The following is a 13,751-nucleotide window of genomic DNA, read 5'->3' as shown; positions in this document are numbered from 1 at the left end:
AATTGGTTGGATTGAATTTTGCATATGCGTACTCTTTTCATTGAAAAAGATACTTTATTTTAAAAACTCTTAGTTGGTACGCAATTGCACTTTATTACATCTGATTTGCAGGAAATTAAAAACCATTTAAAGACATTACTATTTCAAATCACTAGATTTTACGCAAAACTAATACTGTTTTTAACAATCTTTCAACTTTTCCCATTGTTCATGAACCTTTACCAATTTCAACTTCCATATTAACTATATTTGTGCAACCATATATAGATGGCATCCTTTTTACAGATGCCGGGAAGATTTCTTCTAATGAATTTTGCTTTGGAATTATCCTCCTCAACCGACAATTGGAATGTATTCAAATCTTAGGAGGTAAAAAATCTTTGAATTTAGTTGAAGTTGTGGAACTCTTTGCTATATATCAAGGTCTATTCTAAGTGCAACGGTTCAATAAGCCGCCCATGTTGGTTTTCTCAAACTCAATCAACTGTTCAAGCCTTACAAGGAAAAGTATCTGTCCATTGGTCACTATTGCATCTTCTGAACCGAATGATCAACCTTCTTCAAGAATTCCAATCCGTGGATTGTTTTCACATAAATAGAAAATACAACGCTACAGTTCATCAGATTGCATGCAAAAGTAAAACTATCAATCAAGAGTATTTTTTGTTAGATACTTATCCTTTTGATGTATCTGTTATCTCAAACTTTGTATCTATTTCTTTAGCATAATTTATGTTACTTTACCTTTCAAAAAAAAAGCTTCCATATACCAACACCATGCACCAGATATAAATTAACCATAGGGAAACTATGCTAATGGTTATAGGTTAATCAATTAAAAATAGGTTGAGCTATAAAATATTAGAAGACACTATTATTTTTGCTGGAAACTTAGGGGTAGTTCTTTTTTGAGAGGGGAAAAGCTGGTCAATGGGATTTTGGTTCCCATTGACCAAGAAACCCATGTTCTTTTTCAGATTTATATAGGGATCAAGTAAACTTTATTACGTAGGTAAGTGATGCTCATTTCCTATGGTGGGTAAATAACTTTCCCAGATAGGGAGGGAAGTTGTCAATACTTAAATGTGACATAAATGATCCTTTTAATAATGGATTTTAATGGCTAAAATTGTCATTGCCTTTTACCTAGGCAATAATAAAATATGGTTAAATGCACTAACCCAAATAAGTAACTTACCAAAAAAATGAATGGAGCCTTAAAGAAAAATATGCAAAATTTGATAGGTTTCTTACCATCTACAAGAAAAATATACTTGAAGGTAAATACATGACTGCTTCTAACATTATTCAATGTATCAAAGAGTTGATTGGTCATCTTAGCAGTACAAAAGAAAACTCAAATGGTTGTAACATAAGTTTCCATTGCGACCTGGGTGACCATGGTTCAAATCTTGGAAACAACTTTTCTGTATGCATAAGGGTACGGCTGTGTACATCTACTCTCCCTAAACCCCTCATTGATGGGAGCCTAAATCACTAGGTTGCCCCTTTCTGTAACATAAGTTTTCACCATGTCCTTAGAGAGGCAAACTATATTGTTACTGATTGTATTGCTATTGCTAATGAAGGAGTTGATAAGGGTTTGATCACCATCAATCATCATCTTTGTCAGTTGTCCAATTGAATGAAGATGTTGATTTTTGAGGAGCCTTGACGTTTTCTTTTGTATCTCCTTTTGGTGGTTTTGAGTTACTGAGGGAGTGTTTGTATTTATTCAGGCTTGGGCTTGGGGCAAGGCAGATTATGTCCTCCCATGTCATTATCTTCTTTTCGTTTGACAATGGTTAATAAAATCCACCTGAAACTCTAAATTTTAGGGTTAAAAAAATGGTAGGATAACCTGTACAAACCAAATTCCCCTACATTTTCTTTCAAAGCAAAACATAGCCTTAATGTGTAATACTGACTGAAAAATAAAAGGAAGGTTCGGTAGGATTACACAGTGGTGGCAGGGTACACACGTGGGCTCATTGGCATTCACTACAATGAGAATCAATTGAACTAATAGGTCATTGATTGTAGTCTAGTTTTCCTGCCCACACACACTTTGCCCACGTCCCACGTAACATCGCGGTTATACATGGAGAACATTTCATCCTCCTACATGGTATTATACAAGGGGAGATGTTCCCAATTCACGGGGATAGTGTGTTGTGAGTTCTCATGAGTAGGTGATCCGGAGTCCCTTATTGATGGAATTGCATGATCTATGTGGTATGGCCAATGGTGATGTGATCTGCAAGCAAAATCCCTACATACACTCTGAAGTACAAGAATCCAGCCATACAATGCAAAACTAGGGCTGTTCATAACAAGACCCAAATTGACCAAACTGACCAATCCGGATCGATCCAACCCGAGTCAGCCAATTTTTCTTAAGCACTGGTCGGTTTTGGGTTATAAAAAAACATAAATTGATGGTTCGGTTCAGTTTTGATTTTCATGTGTGAATATATATAGTTTTATTTTGGAAATATACATATTATATATAAAATTTGAGCTTTAATCCATTAAATCATTTTTAATTTTTGGGCATCCAGCCTTTGCTTCTTAGACTTGAATCCTTTACTGTTCATTCCGAGAGAATCATTCACAAAACCAACCGAAACCGATTCAAACCGATCAGGTCGGTTTTACTTAGTAAAGGGTCGGTTTCAGTTTCATTTCTAGGTAAATCGACCAATTCGGGTCGGTTGGAAAAATGCTAGTAAACCGACCCAACCCGACCCGTAAACAGCCCTGCAAACAATTCTCTATAAAATTAACATATATGCATAGGAAATATTTCTGATAAGGTTAACGGACCTTCATCCTGCATTGTTTGACATTGATTAACATTGATTAACCCATTAATCGCAAGTTTGACACATAGTACCTTAACTGTATGGGAGCTAAAGTTGCCTTACATAATAGAAAAAAGAAAGAAAAAGAAAGGCACGGGACGCTGCCCTTAGATTATTTGTATAATAACTGAAATCTGGAATTCTAGAGTATGTTTTGAATTATCAATTATGCTTTATTTCAAGTAATATTCCACACAACAGTATTCAGCAAGGTGATGTTTTTCTTTTGGAAATTATCAGTGGTAGGAGGGCTCTTAATGCACATGCTAAATAATGGATTGAGATTAGTTGAATGTAAGGGTGTCAATGGATCAGTTTTGGATTGGACCCCGTCCAATCTAAAATTAATTTGGATGGATTGGACGGATCAACAAGACATTAGATTGGACTAATTTGATCCAAAATATTTATTAGATTGGATTGGATCTGGTCTGTCCGTAACAAATTTATATTGAATTGGATTGGATTAAGCCAATATCTGGTCCATTGATATAAGATAAGAATATATGTATCAATGAATCGGGTTTGAGTTGGAACCAATTTAAATCAAATTGAATTTGAACATATTGGACGGTCCAAACATTGAATTGGATTGCTCCGAATTGATCAAAAAATTCATTAGACTGGATTTGACCTAATCCATTTATAATGGACTCACTGGATCGGATTGGACCAAATCCAATCCAATTGACACCCCTAATTGAATGGGTATGGTCTTTATTTGCGTCTATCCTCATTTCACAGGAGTTTTGATTTGGTGCAAATATAAGTAACCCATCACGAATAAACACGCCACATTTGTAGCTTATATATATTCACATAAGGTACAACTTCTAATTAAGTTTACGCTGTATACAAGACAATTTTCTTGTGTATGCTATTCTTCAATGTTAGGCCATTGTCCAGATCACATTGAAACTCTTCTACACATCACAGTATCTAAAGATTAAACACTCAGTTATGGTGTCTGGGTTTGCCCCAGTTTTATAAATTGGTATTACAAAATTACAAATTATAGGGGTATTAATTAAGGGGGAGGGGAGTCAGGGGGCAAAGCAAGGTGCACATAAGTCCATTGACCTTATAACGGAGAGCCTGCACTTATACAGGTTTGATCCGGGTTTGCATCCGCCCCCCACAGATTTGCCCCCCAAAATCATCCCACGGACTCACAGCGCACCGCGTGTCCTCCCACACGCGAATTAGACTCACTCGTGCGGAGGTAATCCACTTCGCCCAAAATGTTATTCCCCCTTAGACTCTCACTCCTCTCTCTTTCTCGAATTTCAACTTGATTTGAACCTTCGACTTTTTGTTCTCAGAATGCCCCCTTTGAGTTCCGGCAGTCAATGCCGACGATCGTTCCGTAGATTTATTTACCGGAGGTAAGTTTCTCTCTTTATTCTCAGTTCTCATATCTGTTTTTTCTCGTTTTTATACGTTGTTTTTTTGTTTTTTTTTTTTATTTTATTTTCTACCTTCCGTTCTTAAATCTGAAACCGGCCGGAGCTTATCCCCCTTCGAATTCCGCCAGGAGCAAGGCCTTTGGCCTTTGTAACGAGTTAACCAAAGTCTTACCCACTTGTACTATGATCCCACAGGAGCAAGGCCTTTGGCCTTTGCAGCAGCAACAAGAGCTGAAGTTGTATTGGGTGCAGAGGGAGGGACAGGTGCAGACTATGAACTATCCTGGGATACATATTGCTGTTGAAGCTGCAAGAATGTTAATCCAAACATTCTGAGGATTAAAAAGTGTCAAAGATGAGGTTAATCGGATCAGATGAGCCTGTAAGTCAATGAATAAGTGTCAAATATGACTACTGCATATATAGATATGAGAACTGAGAATAAACAGATATAAGAACGAAACTTACCTCTGGTAAACAAATCTGCCGGAACGATTGTCGGCGTCGGCTGGCGGAACTTGAAGGGGGCAAACTCCGGCGGGTTTCAGTTCTGAGAATGGAAGGTCGAAGGTTCAGGTGAGGATGAAATTCGAGAGAGAGAGAGAGGAGTGAGAGTCTGAAAGGGGATGACCTTTTGGGCAAAGTGAATTAGCTCCGTACGAGAGAGTCTAATTCGCATGTGAGAGGACACGCGGCGCGCTGTGAGTCCGTGGGATATTTTCGGGGGGCAAACCTGTCGGGGGAGGATGAGAACCCGTTTGATCCCACACTTCATATTGCCACCTCTTTTTATTCTTCATTCAAATGAGTGGGTTAATACCATAACTTTCTCAAGTTACCTGCTCCTGATTAGGTCAATTGTCCAGTAGCTGAGATGGTCATTCAATATCCCTCCGAAAATGGAGGCATTGGATTGAAGTTGACCTCAATTGCGCCCTACAGTTTAAAGTCAATTTGCATGGATTAAACGGACCAACAAGATATATTGGATTGGATTAATACGGTCCAAAATATTTATTAGATTGGATTGGACCTGGTCCATCCATAATAAATTTATATTGATTTAGGTATTAATGGATTAAGTTTGGGTTGAAACCAATCTAAATCAAAATAAATTTGAACAAATTGAATAGTCCAGACATTGAATTGGACTAATCCAAAATGGTCCAATATATTCATTAGACTGAATTGGACCTGATCCATTTATAACAGACTCACATTGGACTGGATCGAATTTGACCATATCCAGTCCAATTGACACCCCTGCTTTGTCCCCATCCCCGAGTGATATGTGATACCCAAAAAATGTTGAATAGAGACAAATGATGTATGGTTTCAAGGGTTTGCTCCTGTGCTTCCATAGTTGGAGGAACGCCAAATGACCATCTTTAACTACTGGTTCATCGACTTGCACAGGTAGAATTGATTGTAAATTTGTAATTGATGAAAATGAAATAATTCAATTTGCACTGTTTCTGAAGAACTTTGTCACACAGTTGTTCAGTTCATTTTTCCATATGCAATTATCAAGCAACTCTATAAACAACTAATACATTTTTGCAATTGATTTAAATAAAACGGGTTTACAAGGAACAATTTCCCAACAAGCAACATGTACATTAGATAGAAACAGAAATTAAATCAAACCCTAACTATCAAGTGTTATTAAACCCTAGCTAGATCACATGCAGTATATGGTGACAAATTTATTATGCACAAACATTCTTCAATGCCTACAGCATGGGAAACATTATTGAACTAAAACATCTTCACTCCAACCATAACTACTGAAATATATGAATAAAGGCCAAATAACATCTTCCTTGCAGCATATTTGTTCTTCAGTCTTCATTCCAATGTATCACAGAGATTACGCTGCAGAAGGCTTCTCATATGCTGGCTGCCAAGTATGAAGCATCATAAACAGAACAAATAAGCAAGCGGATGGATTAAATTCAATGTAAATTATGATGACTTTCTGTTTATATGACAAATGAATTATGGGAATGGCAATAGATTGGTTCATGATATATAAATTGTAGCTTAGATGGAGTATTCTTGACCCATTCTCAAATAGATTTCAAACAACATAGGGCTGCTGATGACCAATTAATCCGTCCTATATATAAGTGGGACATGCTTTGGGCCCTTGGTTATTTTCCACTATATTGGTAGGGGTGTCAATTGGACTGGATTTGGTCGAATCCAATCCAGTCCAATGAATATTTTGGACCGGTCGATTCTATGTCTAGACCATTCAATCTGTTCAAATTCGTTTTGATTTAGATTGGTTTTAACTCAAATCTGGTCTATTGACACCTATATTCTTATCTTATATTAATGGACCAGACATTAGTTTAATCCAACCTAATCCAATATAATTTTTTTTTACGGACGGACCAGGTCCAATCCAATATAATAAATATTTTGGACCAAATTGATCCAATCCAATATGTCTTGTTAGTCCATCCAATCCGTCTAAATTGATTTTGGATTGGATGGGGTCCAATCCAAAACCGATCCATTGACACCCTTAAATGTTGGAAACCATTATCATCCATAGCTAAAATAGTAATAATGGCCAATATTGGTCTCAGGCATCTGATTTCATCATAATCAGCAAGAGTAATAACCTTGTCATCAAAATCATTGGGGGTGGTCGATTACATAAATCCTGTTTTGTTGTATTGAATGGAATTAATGGAGAGGCAAAATAAGGATTATGAGGACCTACATCCTTAATCAAGACCTAATGGATTTAATCTTTGGCCCACTAAATTATACTAAAATAGGGATAATAAGAACTGAGAATACCTACCTCATGCATCATGGATACATCTCCTATTTGAGAAGAAATAAAAACCCAAAAAGGAAAGGTTAAAAGTCAAAAAGACCCAAAAGGGTATGATTGGTCATTGGTGCACATGCTACGAAAGTTGATGGAATGAAATTTTCTTTTAAGTTTAAACAACTTTTACCTTCACTTTCTGTTTCTCTCTCGAGCCAAAAACAGCCTTAAGGACTGTATTTTTCATGGTATAAGATATAAAGAACTCGGCCATCTCCATATTGTGTAATCCACCTTTTTTTTGAAATTCCGAAAATGTTCCTATCCACTTCCACTTGTTATATCTCTCCGAGCAAATATTTACCGTTGCAGATTGCATCTGAAAAGGGGGCAAACATTTCAATGACTGAAAAGGCTGAATGTCCTATTATTTTGTCTTTTAGTGAATAATTAATAATGGCATTGGTTACAAATAAACTCACATATTCTAGTATTGATTGTCCTATTATTTTATTACGGACAGGCCTAATCTAAAATTCTGAATTCTATTACAATTTTATAAATATTTAAAAGTTCAAAAATTCACACACTTATATCTGCCCGTAATTGACATCAATTCCGAACTGACACCTACCCCAATTATACTATAAATTTTAACCTTGAACTGAATGATCATTCACAAAAAGACAAAAAAAGGTCATTCAGCTCAGTTCAAACATATCCATCCTTACTAAAAGGATTATTATAATTTGCAACAAAATGAATGCCCTTTCTTGTAATCTTCCCTGGTTAAGTTTTTTTTTTTTTTTTAATTTCTGAGAAATGAGAATAAAGCAGAACAAATTAAAATGATGCTGAAGTATTATAATTTAGTTTTAGGGGAATGAAAATTAATTAAACTAAAAAAAAGAATTAGTGGTGGGCACTTACCAAATTATTAGTTAGCCAGATTTCGGACCAAGAGGAGCTTGCGCCTTGCACTTGCAGTATCATTTAAATCATATATCTCCCACTGTCCATCAATCCAATTCGGAAATCTATCCGATGGGACATGTGCTACTTTCGCATGATCTTCGCCATTATACCACATCTTCAGTCGAAATTCATCTGGCATATTACAAAAAAGAATTTCCTCAAGCTTTGTGAGGCGTTCAATGCCTGATGGCACTTTCTCTAGAATTCTGCAATTCGTAATTTCTATGCGTTCGAGATTAGGCAGTGATCCCTCCTCCATTGTAACCATTCTCAATCCTCCTAAACTGTTGAGAATTAGATAAGTAAGCCTCTGAAAACCGCCTGATTGAAAACGTAATTGTTCTCCCTGGTAAGCATCACTGAGACTAAGCACTCTTAGGTCGGGTAAACCATTTAGGGCTTCAAGTGGATCATCCTTCAATTTAGCCCCCGCTAAGGCTATACTGCTCAAACTGCGTAATGAAGGAATCCAATGTGGTAAACTCTGTAATCGCCCAACCGACGCTAACTTTCTTAGAAAACGAGGTGGGGAAGATAGTGATTCGAGGTCAAGAATCTCGCTCTCCTCTATTGCAGTTACAGCTAGAGATTTTCGGCAGCTCATTTTTTCAATGGAGGAACACAAATGTATTCCATCCTCCCTTTTTAACATCATAATCCACAATTTTCTCAGTTGGACCAATCTCCCGAGCTCTTTAATTAAGACACTTGCAGTGTTTGCTATCATGAAACTCAGTTTTTGTAGGGATTCTAATACTCCAATTCCATTTGGTGCCTTGAATCCTAAATATTCGTCAAACGTACCAGAAGCAAAATCAGTAGTCCTGTAGTAAACAATTTATGAAGGCTGAGGATCCCAATGGGCAACTCAGACACGTATGTTTGTTTAAGATCCAAGGTCTCCAAATTTTGGAGCTTCTTGATGGAATCTGGAATCTGTTTGATGTTGGTGTTCCTCAAGCTTAAATACTTTAAATGGAAGAGATTGGTGAATTCCTCTAGAAACTCATTCAACGGGGCATTTCGCAAATCCAACACCTTGAGCAGCTCCAGCCTTGAAAAAAATGCACCACTTCTAAATGTGTCGGATAATGTACTCACGTTAAACGTAAACAGAGAACGAAGGTGGGTGATCCTCTCCTCCTGTTGCGGTACCAATTCACAACTATGATGGAAAGATAGACATCCTGGTCCTGCTTAATTATGGTGCCAAAATTCTGCTCCCTAGCTTTTGAAAGAATGATTTCTCGAATGAGGTCATGGACTCGACATTTTTTGACTCGTCCATCAAAGTCAGATGTTTCTGCTATTTGGATAAGGCTCCTATTAACTAGCTCATAGAGGTAACTCTCTCCTATCTCTTCCAAGGTCTTCCCTTCTTTCCTTTGGATAAATCCTTCTGCCATCCATATTCGAATTAATCTCGTTTTATCAATCAATTCATCTTCAGGGAACATACTTAGACACAAAAAGCAAGATTTCAAATGATATGGCAGATCATTGTAGCTCAGGGTTAGTATTTTCACCATACTCCTAAGACTGTCATCTTCATATAGCTCAGTAGCCAGGCTGCGGTCAAACATCTCCCAGTCCATCTCAGTCTTCTGCTTTGTTGATAAAACACCACCCACTGTCACAATTGCAAGTGGAAGTCCTCCACATTTCCTGACAATGCTTTGAGAGAGCTCCTCCAGATGTGTAGGACAACTATGGTCAGGGGAAGACCGAAAGGTCTTGTTGCAGAACAGAGTCCAAGACTTTTTTTGGGACAATGTTTTGAGTGTGTAAACATGAAGATGAGATTTTATGCACGATTCAGCTACAACTTTAGAACGTGTTGTGATCATTATTCTACTTCCACAATTGCTATCAGTATCAGGGAAAACATGTTCAATAGATTTCCATGCTTGTATGCTCCATATGTCATCAACAACGATTACATACCTCTTTTGCTTCAAAAATTCTTGGAGCAGTTGCTTCAGCTTGGCATCCTCCATTGTCTCGACTCCATGAGGAGTTGGTTGGTGATGCTCCTCGTATATCTGCTTTGTCATGTGTATTAGCAACTCGTGAATCCTTGGTGACTCTGAAAAAGTAACCCATACATGGGATTGGAAGTGTCCCTTCACCCTTTGATCGTCGTACACTTTCCTGACCAGAGTTGTCTTGCCTAGGCCACCCATACCCACCACCGAAATTACTCCAAGGCTTGATTGACCCTCCACAAGCCACCCAGTGATTTCTTCCTTGGGCTTTTCAATCCCTACCAGATCGGCTTCATGCAACAGAAGGGCATCTTCTCGGATATCATGGAACATGGCACCTGATGAAGAACTTGAACTTGGAGCTTGTTCTAAGCTTTTGAGTTTATATCGCTTTCTCCTCTGGGATACATTCTGTATTTGGGCTTTAATGTCTTGTATCTGAGTGGCCAGTGACTGGCGTGTTTTAAAGTTCTTGATGAAGCGGCTGATCTTGTGAATATAGCTGATGATGAATCCATGTGATTGATGTTCTCCTTCTTCTGCAAAGCCAAACATGAACTCATCAAGGACATCTTCCATATCATAAGCCACTTCTCTGACATCCTTTACCCATAATTTTACAGCTTCTTCGGTTTCAGACCTTGCATCTGCATCTTTCAGGAATGCTTTCATGGTCCTCAATTCAACAACAATGCTCTTAACTTCTTTGCGCAGCCCTTTCAATAACTTCACCTTCGCCTCTATCATGGCCAAAAGGTGGTCGAGAAGAAATGATACGGCGCTCTCTGCCATTTCTCTGCTTTGGCTCTTAGAAAATTTTATGTTTTTTTGGTACAACTCTCACTCACAGGAAGTTTCATCTACCTTGATTTGTAGCTTCTATTATATACACCAGTCTAGCTAGTTGATGAAAGTAATAGAATTTTGCACAGGGCAAAATCCATGCAAAGAATACAAGAAAAGGATCAATTCCAAAAGGGGCAATTCTTAAACAAGACTTCGCATTTAATTTGCTTCTTATTTCATTTCTAAGTACTCATCTATCTTTAGACTGAATAAATACTATTCGAATATGGATAGGGCTCGTAGTTCAGTTCAGAATTCAGATGGTTTGTTGTAATTTCTCCTTGGAAATTTTGAATGCAGAATACACATTAATTTTATAATCTATAGATTAATTATTACAATTAAGTCTAATTAAGTCAGATTAATGCATGATCTCGCCCATAATTATAGTGCATATAAATCTTGTTATTTCACTGTAGTACGCAAGTAGCTTTCATATGTAATGTGTATATATATGGTTTTTAATTTACGAGAGGAGAACTACATTTGGAATTTTGATTTAGATGGTGTTTGGTTCCGTTTGCATTTATTCATTAAACATTTTGTATTTGTGTGATTGTAAATCCAAGAAACATATTTAATGAGGGCGTTTATGACACGTAAATGCCATTAGGCACCACATCAGTAAAATGCCAATAAACGTGTTATGTTTGTGTCTTGAATTCTTTGTGGTGATCTGCTTCACAAATCCGCTCCGAATTAATTTGAGAAAAACTTGAAGTCAAAATTTCATAGTGGTTTGTGGTGGATGCATAGGGCGGTATGGACCCGACCCATATTCATCTTATAACTCCGAATCGAATACAAAGAGTCATGTATTTTGGGGGTTTTCTGTCTTGTATACAAATGTCCGAGTCTTGTGAGAGTGAGTGAGACATTGGGTGTATTTGGGGCTTAGGGTTTTTTGCGAAAGCATAACTTTGTATTTCTTCTCCATTAACTATTGGGTGTATTTGGGACTTAGGTTTTCTGTGAGAGCACAACTCTGTATTTCTTCTTCATTACCTACTTCATAGTTGATGAGGGCAGATTTGGCCCTCCAGTGAAATTGTGACACGTGGCACCTTGTAACAACTAGGCGACACCCAGGCAACAACTGCGCGACCTGGCCGACCTGGATCAGCCCAGCACATGATCCGACCTGGCCGACCTGGCAACCCATAAGACGCCCACTGATGAACCATAACGGCTTACCCCGCGAGCTCGGTAGCTTACCAAGGAGCTCGCCAAGGAGCTCAGTAGCTCACCAAAGAGCTCGCCAAGGAGCTAGGCAGCTCATCAAAGAGCTCGCCAAGGAGCTAGGCAGCTCTCCAAGGAGCTCGCCACCAAGGAGCCAGGCAGCTCAGCATAGCCCAAGGAACTCGGCATAGCTCCCCCAGGCAGCTCGCCACTTGTAGGGTAGCTCAGTACAGAAGAGTAGTTTGGCGTATCGCAGGAAGATCTCCTGCCTAACAACCTGGCCCAGATATCGACCCGCCAACTGACACAGGCGTCGACCTGACAACCTGGCCCAGGCGCCGACTTGGCCGCCTGAAACAAGCGCCAGCCTGACAACCTTGAGGAGTTCACCACCGTACCCCGGTTCTGACGGGATGTGACGAGTCTTACCGTTTGAAGGCTTTTCACCCACCTAACCCGCGAGGACACCACTATATAAGGACTCCGACCCCCAAAGCCAAAGGGGAGGGGAGAAAGAATGGTAACCCCTGCTCTCTAGCTCTCTCATTTCTCTCCAAGCTCTCTGTAATCAGAATGCTAACTTAGGCATCGGAGAGTCCCCGCCGGGAAAATACCCCTGGGTCCTCTGATTCAGTTCTCGTAGGTCCCTCAGCTCCCGCCGCCTATAAAGGAGAGGAAATCATCTCATGCAGAGGGCAGTCGGGTTGCGCTGCACTAGGGAGCTCCACCATCCTCTGAGTTGCAGGCCGCCTAGGAGTTGGTCAAATGACGAGTCCACCAGGCAGTTCTCCCCCAGGGAGTTCGCCACCAAGTAGCTCTCCACCAGGGAGCTCGCCACTAGGTAGTTCGCCACCAGGGAGTTTGTCACCAGGGAGTTCGCCACTAGGGAGCTCGCCACCAGGCAGTTCACCAGGGAATTCACCACCAAGTAGCTCTCCACCAGGGAGCTCGCCACCAGGCGGTTCTCCACCAGGGAGTTCGCCACCAAGTAGCTCTCCACCAGGGAACTCACCACCAGGCAGTTCTCCACTGGGGAGTTCGCCACCAAGTAGCTCATCACCAAGGCACGTCACCACCGGGTCAAATAACGAGGTACTTAGCCAAAAAAATTTATACATCACAAAAAATTGGTACGTGACCAGAAACGGTTACATCAATAGTAATTTTCTGTTCCTCTTTCACCTATGGATGTAGGCTATAAGCTGAACCATGTAAATTTGGACGTAGGAAGCTCCAAAATGAGACTTCCTAAAATGAGAGAGGCGCACAAAAACTGTTTGCAAATTTTGATACATACAAATACAATTAATGAGGCATTTGTTGACGGGGCATCTATGTGGCACCGTCAATAAATATTACTCAATAAACTTAAACGGAACCAAACATATACTTATTCAAGAAGCAAGACTAGATTTGGAACTGAAATACATAGACAATAACGTATATTGAATGGGTAATTCATTATCAGAAAAGCAAAGTAAAGGCGGAAGTTCTTTTCTTCGTCATTAATTTGGGAGATCTAGGTTACATTCCATTTCTCTGCAATAAGGCTAAAGGCATCTCTTGTGCCTTGCACATTAACAAAATAAAGGACTGTTCCTTTCCTTTAACAAGATAAAAGAAATAACAAGATTTTTCTTCCTTTTGACCCTTTTGACTGGGCTGGAATTGAGAATAGAGATGGTCCAAAGCATTTAATTTGCTTCTT

General features: G+C 39.1%; 2 long non-coding RNA genes and 1 pseudogene across 3 annotated transcripts; 1 reads left to right on the top strand and 2 right to left on the bottom strand.

The window, feature by feature from the left end:
* Positions 1 to 3,661: 3,661 nt before the first annotated feature.
* Positions 3,662 to 4,867, bottom strand: LOC148845290 (uncharacterized). The gene is made up of 2 exons (XR_016101896.1): positions 4,739 to 4,867; positions 3,662 to 4,650 (listed from the first exon to the last, which is right to left on the bottom strand). It is a non-coding gene; the product is annotated as an uncharacterized LOC148845290 (long non-coding RNA).
* LOC148845291 (uncharacterized) lies at positions 4,046 to 4,752 on the top strand. The gene is made up of 2 exons (XR_016101895.1): positions 4,046 to 4,249; positions 4,466 to 4,752. It is a non-coding gene; the product is annotated as an uncharacterized LOC148845291 (long non-coding RNA).
* Positions 4,868 to 7,312: 2,445 nt separating the features above from the next.
* Positions 7,313 to 10,956, bottom strand: LOC148845289 (disease resistance protein RPM1-like; annotated as a pseudogene). The gene is made up of 2 exons (XR_016101894.1): positions 7,989 to 10,956; positions 7,313 to 7,437 (listed from the first exon to the last, which is right to left on the bottom strand). The product of XR_016101894.1 is annotated as a disease resistance protein RPM1-like (transcript).
* Between the last annotated feature and the right edge of the window lie 2,795 nt (positions 10,957 to 13,751).

The sequence above is a fragment of the Nelumbo lutea genome, chromosome 7 (assembly GCF_056320005.1).
Source record: "Nelumbo lutea isolate HS-2025 chromosome 7, American lotus-T2T, whole genome shotgun sequence".
NCBI lineage: Eukaryota > Viridiplantae > Streptophyta > Magnoliopsida > Proteales > Nelumbonaceae > Nelumbo > Nelumbo lutea.
This window is presented reverse-complemented; position numbering and strand designations above follow the sequence as displayed.